Here is a 13574-nt window from a genome sequence, read left to right as displayed (position 1 = left end):
CAGAGGTTGGGAATCAGAGGCAGGGAATCAGAGGCTTGGAATCAGATGCAGGGAGTCAGATGCGGGGAATCAGAGGCGGGGAATCAGAGCTGGGGAATCAGAGGTGGAGAATCAGATTTGGGGAATCAGAGGTGGGGACTTAGATATTGGGAAACAGAGGCGGGGAATCAGAGGCGGGGAAACAGAGGCGGGGAATCAGATATGGGGAATCAGAGGTGGGGAATCAGAGGCAGGGAATCAGATGTGCGGAATCAGAGATGGGGAATCAGAGGCAGGGAAACAGAATCAGAAGCAGGGAATCAGAGGCCGGGAATCAGAGGCCGGAATCAGATGCTGGGAATCAGAGGCCTGGAATCAGAGGCGGGGAATCAGAGGCAGGGAATCAGATGCGGGGAATCAGAGGCGGGGAATCAGAGCTGGGGAATCAGAGGCGGGGTATTAGAGTTGGGGAATCAGAGGTGGGGAATCAGATATGGGGAAACAGAGGTAGGGAATCAGAGGCGGGGAAACAGAGGCAGGGAATCAGATATGGTGAATCAGAGGCGGGGAATCAGAGGTGGGGAATCATAGGCAGGGAATCGGATGTGCGGAATCAGAGATGGGGAATCAGAGGCCGGGAATCAGAGGTGGTGAATCAGAGATGGGGAATCAGAGGCGGGGAATCAGAGGCAGGGTATCAGACGCGGGGAATCAGAGGTGGGCAATCAGAGGCGGGGAATCAGATATGGGGAATCAGAGGCGGGGAAACAGAGGCGGGGAATCAGATGTGGGGAATCAGAGGTGGGGCATCAGAGGTTGTGAATCACAGATGGGGAATCAGAGGCGGGGAATCAGAGGCAGGGAATCAGATGCGGGGAATCAGAGGCGGGGATTCAGAGCTGGGGAATCAGAAGCGGGGAATCAGAGTTGGGGAATCAGAGGCGGGGAATCAGATATGGGGAATCAGAGGCAGGGAATCAGAGGCGGGGAATCAGAGGCAGGGAATCAGACGCGGGGAATCTGAGGCGGGGAATCAGAGCTGGGGAATCAGAGGTGGGGAATCAGAGTTGGGGAATCAGAGGCAGGGAATTGGATGTGCGGAATCAGACATGGGGAATCAGAGGTGGGGAATCAGAGGCGGTGAATCAGAGATGGGGAATCAGAGGCGGGGAATCAGAGGCAGGAAATCAGACACGGGGATTCAGAGGCTGGGAATCAGACGGGGGGAATCAATGGCGGGGAATCAGAGCTGGGTAATCTGAGGCAGGGAATCAGAGTTGGGGATTCATAGGCGGGGAATCAGATATGGGGAAACAGAGGCGGGGAATCAGAGGCGGGCAAACAGAGGCGGGGAATTAGATATGGGGAATCAGAGGTAGGGAATCAGAGGTGGTGAATCAGTGATGGGGAATCACAGGCGGGGTATCAGAGGCAGGGAATAGAACGCGGGGAATCAGAGGCAGGGAATCAGAGCTGGGGAATCAGAGGCGGGGAATCATAGTTGGGAATCAGAGGCGGGAATCAGATATGGGGAAACAGAGGCGGGGAATCAGAGGCGGGGAAACAGAGGCGGGGAATCAGATATGGGGAATCGGATGCAGGGAATCAGAGGCGGGGAATCAGAGCTGGGGAATCAGAGGCGGGGAATCAGAGGCAGGGAATCAGATGCGGGGAATCAGAGGCGGGGAATCAGAGCTGGGGAATCAGAGGCGGGGTATTAGAGTTGGGGAATCAGAGGTGGGGAATCAGATATGGGGAAACAGAGGTAGGGAATCAGAGGCGGGGAAACAGAGGCAGGGAATCAGATATGGTGAATCAGAGGCGGGGAATCAGAGGTGGGGAATCATAGGCAGGGAATCGGATGTGCGGAATCAGAGATGGGGAATCAGAGGCCGGGAATCAGAGGTGGTGAATCAGAGATGGGGAATCAGAGGCGGGGAATCAGAGGCAGGGTATCAGACGCGGGGAATCAGAGGTGGGCAATCAGAGGCGGGGAATCAGATATGGGGAATCAGAGGCGGGGAAACAGAGGCGGGGAATCAGATGTGGGGAATCAGAGGTGGGGCATCAGAGGTTGTGAATCACAGATGGGGAATCAGAGGCGGGGAATCAGAGGCAGGGAATCAGATGCGGGGAATCAGAGGCGGGGATTCAGAGCTGGGGAATCAGAAGCGGGGAATCAGAGTTGGGGAATCAGAGGCGGGGAATCAGATATGGGGAATCAGAGGCAGGGAATCAGAGGCGGGGAATCAGAGGCAGGGAATCAGACGCGGGGAATCTGAGGCGGGGAATCAGAGCTGGGGAATCAGAGGTGGGGAATCAGAGTTGGGGAATCAGAGGCAGGGAATTGGATGTGCGGAATCAGACATGGGGAATCAGAGGTGGGGAATCAGAGGCGGTGAATCAGAGATGGGGAATCAGAGGCGGGGAATCAGAGGCAGGAAATCAGACACGGGGATTCAGAGGCTGGGAATCAGACGGGGGGAATCAATGGCGGGGAATCAGAGCTGGGTAATCTGAGGCAGGGAATCAGAGTTGGGGATTCATAGGCGGGGAATCAGATATGGGGAAACAGAGGCGGGGAATCAGAGGCGGGCAAACAGAGGCGGGGAATTAGATATGGGGAATCAGAGGTAGGGAATCAGAGGTGGTGAATCAGTGATGGGGAATCACAGGCGGGGTATCAGAGGCAGGGAATAGAACGCGGGGAATCAGAGGCAGGGAATCAGAGCTGGGGAATCAGAGGCGGGGAATCATAGTTGGGAATCAGAGGCGGGAATCAGATATGGGGAAACAGAGGCGGGGAATCAGAGGCAGGGAAACAGAGGCGGGGAATCAGATATGGGGAATCGGATGCAGGGAATCAGAGGCGGGGAATCAGAGCTGGGGAATCAGAGGCGGGGAATCAGAGTTGGGGCATCAGAGGTGGGGAATTAGATATAGGGAAACAGAGGCGGGGAATCAGAGGCGGGGAAACAGAGGCGGGGAATCAGATATGGGGAATCAGAGGTGGGGAATCAGAGGCAGGGAATCAGATGTGCGGAATCAGAGATGGGGAATCAGAGGCTGGGAATCAGAATCAGAAGCGGGGAATCAGAGGCCGGGAATCAGAGGCCGGGAATCAGATGCTGGGAATAAGAGGCCAGGAATCAGAGGAGGGGAATCAGAGTCCGGGAATCAGAGATGGGGATTCAGAGGCGGGGAATCAGATATGGAGAATCAGAGATGGGGAATCAGAGGCGGGGAATCAGAGGCAGGGAATCGGACGCCGGGAATCAGAGGCGGGGAATCAGAGCTGGGGAATCAGAGGCGGGGAATCAGAGTTGGGGAATCAGAGGCGGGGAATCAGATATGGGGAAATAGAGGCGGGGAATCAGATATGGGGAATCAGAGGTGTGGAATCAGAGGTTGGGAATCAGAGGCAGGGAATCAGAGGCGGGGAAACAGAGGCGGGGAATCAGATATGGGGAATCAGAGGTGGCGAATCAAAGGCGGTGAAACAGAGATGGGGAATCAGGGCAGGGAATCAGAGGCAGGGAATCAGAGCTGGGGAAACAGAGGCGGGGAATCAGATATGGGAAATCAGAGGTGGAGAATCAGGGGCGGGGAATCAGTGGCAGGGAATCAGAGCTTGGGAATCAGAGGTGGGGAATCAGAGCTGGGGAAACAGAGGCGGGGAATCAGATATGGGGAATCAGAGGTGGGGAATCAGGGGCGGGGAATCAGTGGCAGGGAATCAGACGGGGGGAATCAAAGGCGGGGAATCAGAGCTGGGGAATCAGAGGCGGGGAATCAGAGTTGGGGAATCAGAGGAGGGGAATCAGATATGGGGAAACAGAGGCCGGGAATCAGAGGCAGGGTAACAGAGGCGGGGAATCAGATTTGGGGAATCAGAGGTGGGGAATTAGAGGTTGCGAATCAGAGTTTGGGAATCAGAGGCGGGGAATCAGATATGGGGAATCAGAGGCTGGGATTCAGAGGCGGGGAATCAGAGGCAGGGAATCAGACACGGGGAATCAGAGGTGGGGAATCAGAGATGGGGAATCAGAGGCGGGGAATCAGAGGCAGGGAATCAGACGCGGGGAATCTGAGGCGGGGAATCAGAGCTGGGGAATCAGAGCTGGGGAATCAGAGTTGGGGAATCAGAGGCAGGGAATCGGATGTGCGGAATCAGAGATGGGGAATCAGATGTGGGGAATCAGAGGAATCAGAGATGGGGAATCAGAGGCGGGGAATCAGAGGCAGGAAATCAGACACGGGGATTCAGAGGCTGGGAATCAGACGGGGGGAATCAAAGGTGGGGAATCAGAGCAGGGGAATCAGAGGCGGGTAATCTGAGTTGGGGAATCAGAGGAGGGGAATCAGATATGGGGAAACAGAGGCTGGGAATCAGAGGCAGGGTAACAGAGGCGGGGAATCAGATATGGGGAATCAGAGGTGGGGAATTAGAGGTTGCGAATCAGAGGCGGGGAAACAGAGGCGGGGAATCAAATATAGGGAATCAGAGGTGGGGAATCAGAGGTTGTGAATCAGAGATGGGGAATCAAGGCGTGGAATCAGAGGCAGGGAATCAGACGCGGGGAATCAGAGGCGGGGATTCAGAGCTGGGGAATCAGAGGCCGTGAATCAGAGTTGGGGAATCAGAGGCAGGGAATCAGATATGGGGAATCAGAGGCGGGGAATCAGAGGCGGGGAAACAGAGGCGGGGAATCAGATATGGGGAATCAGAATTGGGGAATCAGGGGCAGGGAATCAGTGGCAGGGAATCAGAGGCGGGGAATCAGAGGCGGGGAATCAGAGGCAGGGAATCAGACACGGGGAATCGGAGGCGGGGAATCAGAGATGGGGAATCAGAGGCGGGGAATCAGAGGCGGGGATTCAGAGCTGGGGAATCAGAGGCCGTGAATCAGAGTTGGGGAATCAGAGGCAGGGAATCAGATATGGGGAATCAGAGGCGGGGAATCAGAGGCGGGGAAACAGAGGCGGGGAATCAGATCTGGGGAATCAGAATTGGGGAATCAGGGGCAGGGAATCAGTGGCAGGGAATCAGAGGCGGGGAATCAGAGGCGGGGAATCAGAGGCAGGGAATCAGACACGGGGAATCGGAGGCGGGGAATCAGAGATGGGGAATCAGAGGTGGGGAATCAGAGGCAGGGAATCGGACTCCGGGAATCAGAGTCGGGGAATCAATGCTGGGGAATCAGAGGCGGGGAATCAGAGTTGGGGAATCAGAGGCGGGGAATCAGATATGGGGAAATAGAGGTGGGGAATCAGATATGGGGAATCAGAGGTGTGGAATCAGAGGTTGGGAATCAGAGGCAGGGAATTAGAGTCGGGGAAACAGAGGCGGGGAATCAGATATGGGGAATCAGAGGTGGCGAATCAAAGGCGGTGAAACAGAGATGGGGAATCAGGGCAGGGAATCAGAGGCAGGGAATCAAACACGGGGAATCAGAGCTGGGGAATCAGAGGCGGCGAATCAGAGTTGGGAATCAGAGGCGGGGAATCAGAGGCGGGGAAACAGAGGCGGGGAATCAGATATGGGGAATCAGAGGTGGGGAATCCGAGGTTGGGTATCAGAGGCAGGGAATCAGAGGCGGGGAATCAGAGGCGGGGAAACAGAGGCGGGGAATCAGATATGGGGAATCAGAGGTGGGGAATCCGAGGTTGGGAATCAGAGGCAGGGAATCAGAGGCGGGGAATCAGAGGCGGGGAATCAGAGGAAGGGAATCAGATGTGCGGAATCAGAGATGGGGAATCAGAGGCAGGGAATCAGAGGCGGGGAATCAGAGGCGGGGAATCAGAGGCCGGGAATCAGATATGGGGAAACAGAGGCGGGGAATCCGAGGCGGGGAAACAGAGGCGGGGAATCAGATATGGGGAATCAGAGGTGGGGAATCAGATTTGGGGAATCAGAGGCGGGGACTTAGATATTGGGAAACAGAGGCGGGGAATCAGAGGCGGGGAAACCCAGGCGGGGAATCAGATATGGGGAATCAGAGGTTGGGAATCAGAGGCAAGGAATCAGATGTGCGGAATCAGAGATGGGGAATCAGAGGCAGGGAATCAGAATCAGAAGCAGGGAATCAGAGGCCGGGAATCAGAGGCCGGAATCAGATGCTGGGAATCAGAGGCCTGGAATCAGAGGCGTGGAATCAGAGGCAGGGAATCAGATGCGGGGAATCAGAGGCGGGGAATCAGAGCTGGGGAATCAGAGGTGGGGTATTACAGTTGGGGAATCAGAGGCGGGGAATCAGATATGGGGAAACAGAGGTGGGGAATCAGAGGCGGGGAAACAGAGGCAGGGAATCAGATATGGGGAATCAGAGGTGGGGAATCAGAGATGGGGAATCAGAGGCGGTGAATCAGAGATGGGGAATCAGAGGCGGGGAATCAGAGGCAGGAAATCAGACACGGGGATTCAGAGGCTGGGAAACAGACGGGGGGAATCAAAGGCGGGGAATCAGAGCTGGGGAATCAGAGGCAGGGAATCAGAGGCGGGGAATCAGATATGGGGAATCAGAGGCTGGGATTCAGAGGCGGGGAATCAGAGGCAGGGAATCAGACACGGGGAATCAGAGGTGGGGAATCAGAGATGGGGAATCAGAGGCGGGGAATCAGAGGCAGGGAATCAGACGCGATGAATCTGAGGCGGGGAATCAGAGCTGGGGAATCAGAGGTGGGGAATCAGAGTTGGGGAATCAGAGGCAGGGAATCGGATGTGCGGAATCAGAGATGGGGAATCAGATGTGGGGTATCAGAGGAATCAGAGATGGGGAATCAGAGGCGGGGAATCAGAGGCAGGAAATCAGACACGGGGATTCAGAGGCTGGGAATCAGACGGGGGGAATCAAAGGCGGGGAATCAGAGCTGGGGAATCAGAGGCAGGGAATCAGAGTTGGGGATTCAGAGACGGGGAATCAGATATGGGGAAACAGAGGCGGGGAATCAGAGGCGGGCAAACAGAGGCGGGGAATTAGATATGGGGAATCAGAGGTGGGGAATCAGAGGTGGTGAATCAGTGATGGGGAATCACAGGCGGATAATCAGAGGCAGGGAATAGAACCCAGGGAATCAGACGCAGGGAATCAGAGCTGGGGAATCAGAGGCGGGGAATCATATTTGGGAATCAGAGGCGGGGAATCAGATATGGGGAAACAGAGGCGGGGAATCAGAGGCGGGGAAACAGAGGCGGGGAATCAGATATGGGGAATCGGATGCGGGGAATCAGAGGCGGGGAATCAGAGCTGGGGAATCAGAGGCAGGGAATCAGAGTTGGGGCATCAGAGGTGGGGAATTAGATATAGGGAAACAGAGGCGGGGAATCAGAGGCGGGGAAACAGAGGCGGGGAATCAGATATGGGGAATCAGAGGTGGGGAATCAGAGGCAGGGAATCAGATGTGCGGAATCAGAGATGGGGAATCAGAGGCAGCGAATCAGAATCAGAAGCGGGGAATCAGAGGCCGGGAATCAGAGGCCGGGAATCAGATGCTGGGAATAAGAGGCCGGGAATCAGAGGTGGGGAATCAGAGGCCGGGAAACAGAGGTGGGGAATCAGACATGGGGAATCAGAGGTGGCGAATCAAAGGCGGTGAATCAGAGATGGGGAATCAGAGGCGGGGAATCAGAGGCAGGGAATCAGATGCGGGGAATCAGAGGCGGGGCATCAGAGCTGGCGAATCAGAGGCGGGGAATCAGAGGTGGGCAATCAGAGGCGGGGAAACAGATATGGGGAATCAGAGGCGGGGAATCAGAGGCGGGGAAACAGAGGCGGGGAATCAAATATAGGGAATCAGAGGTGGGGAATCAGAGGTTGTGAATCAGAGATGGGGAATCAAGGCGGGGAATCAGAGGCAGGGAATCAGACACGGGGAATCAGAGGCGGGGATTCAGAGCTGGGGAATCAGAGGCGGGGAATCAGAGTTGGGGAATCAGAGGCAGGGAATCAGATATGGGGAATCAGAGGTGGGGAATAAGGGGCGGAGAATCAGTGGCAGGGAATCAGAGGCCGGGAATAAAAGGCGGGGAATCAGAGCTGGGGAATCAGAGGCGGGGAATCAGAGTTGGGGAATCAGAGGAGGGGAATCAGATATGGGGAAACAGAGGCCGGGAATCAGAGGCAGGGTAACAGAGGCGGGGAATCAGATATGGGGAATCAGAGGTGGGGAATTAGAGGTTGCGAATCAGAGGCGGGGAAACAGAGGCGGGGAATCAAATATAGGGAATCAGAGGTGGGGAATCAGAGGTTGTGAATCAGAGATGGGGAATCAAGGCGGGGAATCAGAGGCAGGGAATCAGACGCGGGGAATCAGAGGCGGGGATTCAGAGCTGTGGAATCAGAGGCGGTGAATCTGATTTGGGGAATCAGAGGCAGGGAATCAGATATGGGGAATCAGAGGCGGGGAATCAGAGGCGGTGAAACAGAGGCGGGGAATCAGATATGGGGAATCAGAATTGGGGAATCAGGGGCAGGGAATCAGTGGCAGGGAATCAGAGGCGGGGAATCAGAGGCGGGGAAACAGAGGCAGGGAATCAGACACGGGGAATCGGAGGCGGGGAATCAGAGATGGGGAATCAGAGGCGGGGAATCAGAGGCAGGGAATCGGACTCCGGGAATCAGAGTCGGGGAATCAGAGCTGGGGAATCAGAGGCGGGGATCAGAGTTGGGGAATCAGAGGCGGGGAATCAGATATGGGGAAATAGAGGTGGGGAATCAGATATGGGGAATCAGAGGTGTGGAATCAGAGGTAGGGAATCAGAGGCAGGGAATCAGAGTCGGGGAAACAGAGGCGGGGAATCAGATATGGGGAATCAGAGGTGGCGAATCAAAGGCGATGAAACAGAGATGGGGAATCAGGGCAGGGAATCAGAAGCAGGGAATCAAACACGGGGAATCAGAGCTGGGGAATCAGAGGCGGCGAATCAGAGTTGGGAATCAGAGGCGGGGAATCAGAGGCGGGGAAACAGAGGCGGGGAATCAGATATGGGGAATCAGAGGTGGGGAATCCGAGGTTGGGAATCAGAGGCAGGGAATCAGAGGCGGGGAATCAGAGGCGGGGAATCAGAGGAAGGGAATCAGATGTGTGGAATCGGAGATGGGGAATCAGAGGCAGGGAATCAGAGGCGGGGAATCAGAGGCGGGGAATCAGAGGCCGGGAATCAGATATGGGGAAACAGAGGCGGGGAATCCGAGGCGGGGAAACAGAGGCGGGGAATCAGATATGGGGAATCAGAGGTGGGGAATCAAAGGTTGGGAATAAGAGGCAGGGAATCAGATGCTTGGAATCAGATGCAGGGAATCAGATGCGGGGAATCAGAGGCGGGGAATCAGAGCTGGGGAATCAGAGGTGGGGAATCAGATTTGGGGAATCAGAGGTGGGGACTTAGATATTGGGAAACAGAGGCGGGGAATCAGAGGCGGGGAAACCCAGGCGGGGAATCAGATATGGGGAATCAGAGGTGGGGAATCAGAGGCAAGGAATCAGATGTGCGGAATCAGAGATGGGGAATCAGAGGCAGGGAATCAGAATCAGAAGCAGGGAATCAGAGGCCGGGAATCAGAGGCCGGAATCAGATGCTGGGAATCAGAGGCCTGGAATCAGAGGCTGGGAATCAGAGGCAGGGAATCAGATGCGGGGAATCAGAGGCGGGGAATCAGAGCTGGGGAATCAGAGGTGGGGTATTAGAGTTGGGGAATCAGAGGCGGGGAATCAGATATGGGGAAACAGAGGTGGGGAATCAGAGGCGGGGAAACAGAGGCAGGGAATCAGATATGGGGAATCAGAGGTGGGGAATCAGAGATGGGGAATCAGAGGCGGTGAATCAGAGATGGGGAATCAGAGGCGGGGAATCAGAGGCAGGAAATCAGACACGGGGATTCAGAGGCTGGGAATCAGACGGGTGGAATTAAAGGCGGGGAATCAGAGCTGGGGAATCAGAGGCAGGGAATCAGAGGCGGGGAATCAGATATGGGGAATCAGAGGCTGGGATTCAGAGGCGGGGAATCAGAGGCAGGGAATCAGACACGGGGAATCAGAGGTGGGGAATCAGAGATGGGGAATCAGAGGTGGGGAATCAGAGGCAGGGAATCAGATGCGATGAATCTGAGGCGGGGAATCAGAGCTGGGGAATCAGAGGTGGGGAATCAGAGTTGGGGAATCAGAGGCAGGGAATCGGATGTGCGGAATCAGAGATGGGGAATCAGATGTGGGGAATCAGAGGAATCAGAGATGGGGAATCAGAGGCGGGGAATCAGAGGCAGGAAATCAGACACGGGGATTCAGAGGCTGGGAATCAGACGGGGGGAATCAAAGGCGGGGAATCAGAGCTGGGGAATCAGAGGCAAGGAATCAGAGTTGGGGATTCAGAGACGGAGAATCAGATATGGGGAAACAGAGGCGGGGAATCAGAGGCGGGCAAACAGAGGCGGGGAATTAGATATGGGGAATCAGAGGTGGGGAATCAGAGGTGGTGAATCAGTGATGGGGAATCAAGGCGGGGAATCAGAGGCAGGGAATCAGACACGGGGAATCAGAGGCGGGGATCCAGAGCTGGGGAATCAGAGGCGGGGAATCAGAGTTGGGGAATAAGAGGCAGGGAATCAGATATGGGGAATCAGAGTCGGGGAATCAGAGGCGGGGAAACAGAGGCGGGGTATCAGATATGGGGAATCAGAGGTGGGGAATCAGGGGCAGGGAATCAGTGGCAGGGAATCAGAGGCGGGGAATCAGAGGCGGGGAATCAGAGGCAGGGAATCAGAGGCGGGGAATCAGATATGGGGAAATAGAGGCGGGGAATCAGATATGGGGAATCAGAGGTGTGGAATCAGAGGTTGGGAATCAGAGGAAGGGAATCAGAGTCGGGGAAACAGAGGCGGGGAATCAGATATGTGGAATCAGAGGTGGCGAATCAAAGGCGGTGAAACAGAGATGGGGAATCAGGGCAGGGAATCAGAGGCAGGGAATCAAACACGGGGAATTAGAGCTGGGGAATCAGAGGCGGGGAATCAGAGTTGGGAATCAGAGGCGGGGAATCAGAGGCGGGGAAACAGAGGCGGGGAATCAGATATGGGGAATCAGAGGTGGGGAATCAGAGGTTGGGAATCAGAGGCAGGGAATCAGAGGCGGGGAATCAGAGGCGGGGAATCAGAGGAAGGGAATCAGATGTGCGGAATCGGAGATGGGGAATCAGAGGCAGGGAATCAGAGGCGGGGAATCAGAGGCGGGGAATCAGAGGCCGGGAATCAGATATGGGGAAACTGAGGCGGGGAATCCGAGGCGGGGAAACAGAGGCGGGGAATCAGATATGGGGAATCAGAGGTGGGGAATCAGAGGTTGGGAATCAGAGGCAGGGAATCAGAGGCTTGGAATCAGATGCAGGGAATCAGATGCGGGGAATCAGAGGCGGGGAATCAGAGCTGGGAAATCAGAGGTGGGGAATCAGATTTGGGGAATCAGAGGTGGGGACTTAGATATTGGGAAACAGAGGCGGGGAATCAGAGGCGGGGAAACAGAGGCGGGGAATCAGATATGGGGAATCAGAGGTGGGGAATCAGAGGCAGGGAATCAGATGTGCGGATTCAGAGATGGGGAATCAGAGGCAGGGAAACAGAATCAGAAGCAGGGAATCAGAGGCCGGGAATCAGAGGCCGGAATCAGATGCTGGGAATCAGAGGCCTGGAATCAGAGGCGGGGAATCAGAGGCAGGGAATCAGATGCGGGGAATCAGAGGCGGGGAATCAGAGCTGGGGAATCAGAGGCGGGGAATCAGAGGCAGGGAATCAGATATGGTGAATCAGAGGCGGGGAATCAGAGGTGGGGAATCATAGGCAGGGAATCGGATGTGCGGAATCAGAGATGGGGAATCAGAGGCCGGGAATCAGAGGTGGTGAATCAGAGATGGGGAATCAGAGGCGGGGAATCAGAGGCAGGGTATCAGACGCTGGGAATCAGAGGTGGGCAATCAGAGGCGGGGAATCAGACATGGGGAATCAGAGGCGGGGAATCAGAGGCGGGGAAACAGAGGCGGGGAATCAGATATGGGGAATCAGAGGTGGGGCATCAGAGGTTGTGAATCACAGATGGGGAATCAGAGGCGGGGAATCAGAGGCAGGGAATCAGATGCGGGGAATCAGAGGCGGGGATTCAGAGCTGGGGAATCAGAAGCGGGGAATCAGAGTTGGGGAATCAGAGGCGGGGAATCAGATATGGGGAATCAGAGGCAGGGAATCAGAGGCGGGGAATCAGAGGCAGGGAATCAGACGCGGGGAATCTGAGGCGGGGAATCAGAGCTGGGGAATCAGAGGTGGGGAATCAGAGTTGGGGAATCAGAGGCAGGGAATTGGATGTGCGGAATCAGAGATGGGGAATCAGAGGTGGGGAATCAGAGGCGGTGAATCAGAGATGGGGAATCAGAGGCGGGGAATCAGAGGCAGGAAATCAGACACGGGGATTCAGAGGCTGGGAATCAGACGGGGGGAATCAATGGCGGGGAATCTGAGCTGGGTAATCTGAGGCAGGGAATCAGAGTTGGGGATTCATAGGCGGGGAATCAGATATGGGGAAACAGAGGCGGGGAATCAGAGGCGGGCAAACAGAGGCGGGGAATTAGATATGGGGAATCAGAGGTAGGGAATCAGAGGTGGTGAATCAGTGATGGGGAATCACAGGCGGGGAATCAGAGGCAGGGAATAGAACGCGGGGAATCAGAGGCAGGGAATCAGAGCTGGGGAATCAGAGGCGGGGAATCATAGTTGGGAATCAGAGGCGGGAATCAGATATGGGGAAACAGAGGCGGGGAATCAGAGGCGGGGAAACAGAGGCGGGGAATTAGATATGGGGAATCAGAGGTAGGGAATCAGAGGTGGTGAATCAGTGATGGGGAATCACAGGCGGGGAATCAGAGGCAGGGAATAGAACGCGGGGAATCAGAGGCAGGGAATCAGAGCTGGGGAATCAGAGGCGGGGAATCAGAGTTGGGGCATCAGAGGTGGGGAATTAGATATAGGGAAACAGAGGCGGGGAATCAGAGGCGGGGAAACAGAGGCGGGGAATCAGATATGGGGAATCAGAGGTGGGGAATCAGAGGCAGGGAATCAGATGTGCGGAATCAGAGATGGGGAATCAGAGGCAGGGAATCAGAATCAGAAGCGGGGAATCAGAGGCCGGGAATCAGAGGCCGGGAATCAGATGCTGGGAATAAGAGGCCAGGAATCAGAGGAGGGGAATCAGAGTCCGGGAATCAGAGATGGGGATTCAGAGGCGGGGAATCAGATATGGAGAATCAGAGATGGGGAATCAGAGGCGGGGAATCAGAGGCAGGGAATCGGACGCCGGGAATCAGAGGCGGGGAATCAGAGCTGGGGAATCAGAGGCGGGGAATCAGAGTTGGGGAATCAGAGGCGGGGAATCAGATATGGGGAAATAGAGGCGGGGAATCAGATATGGGGAATCAGAGGTGTGGAATCAGAGGTTGGGAATCAGAGGCAGGGAATCAGAGGCGGGGAAACAGAGGCGGGGAATCAGATATGGGGAATCAGAGGTGGCGAATCAAAGGCGGTGAAACAGAGATGGGGAATCAGGGCAGGGAATCAGAG

The sequence above is a fragment of the Narcine bancroftii genome, chromosome 8 (assembly GCF_036971445.1).
Source record: "Narcine bancroftii isolate sNarBan1 chromosome 8, sNarBan1.hap1, whole genome shotgun sequence".
In the NCBI taxonomy this organism is placed as follows: Eukaryota; Metazoa; Chordata; class Chondrichthyes; order Torpediniformes; family Narcinidae; genus Narcine; species Narcine bancroftii.
The sequence above is the reverse complement of the archived record's forward strand: the minus strand, read 5'-3'. Positions refer to the sequence as shown.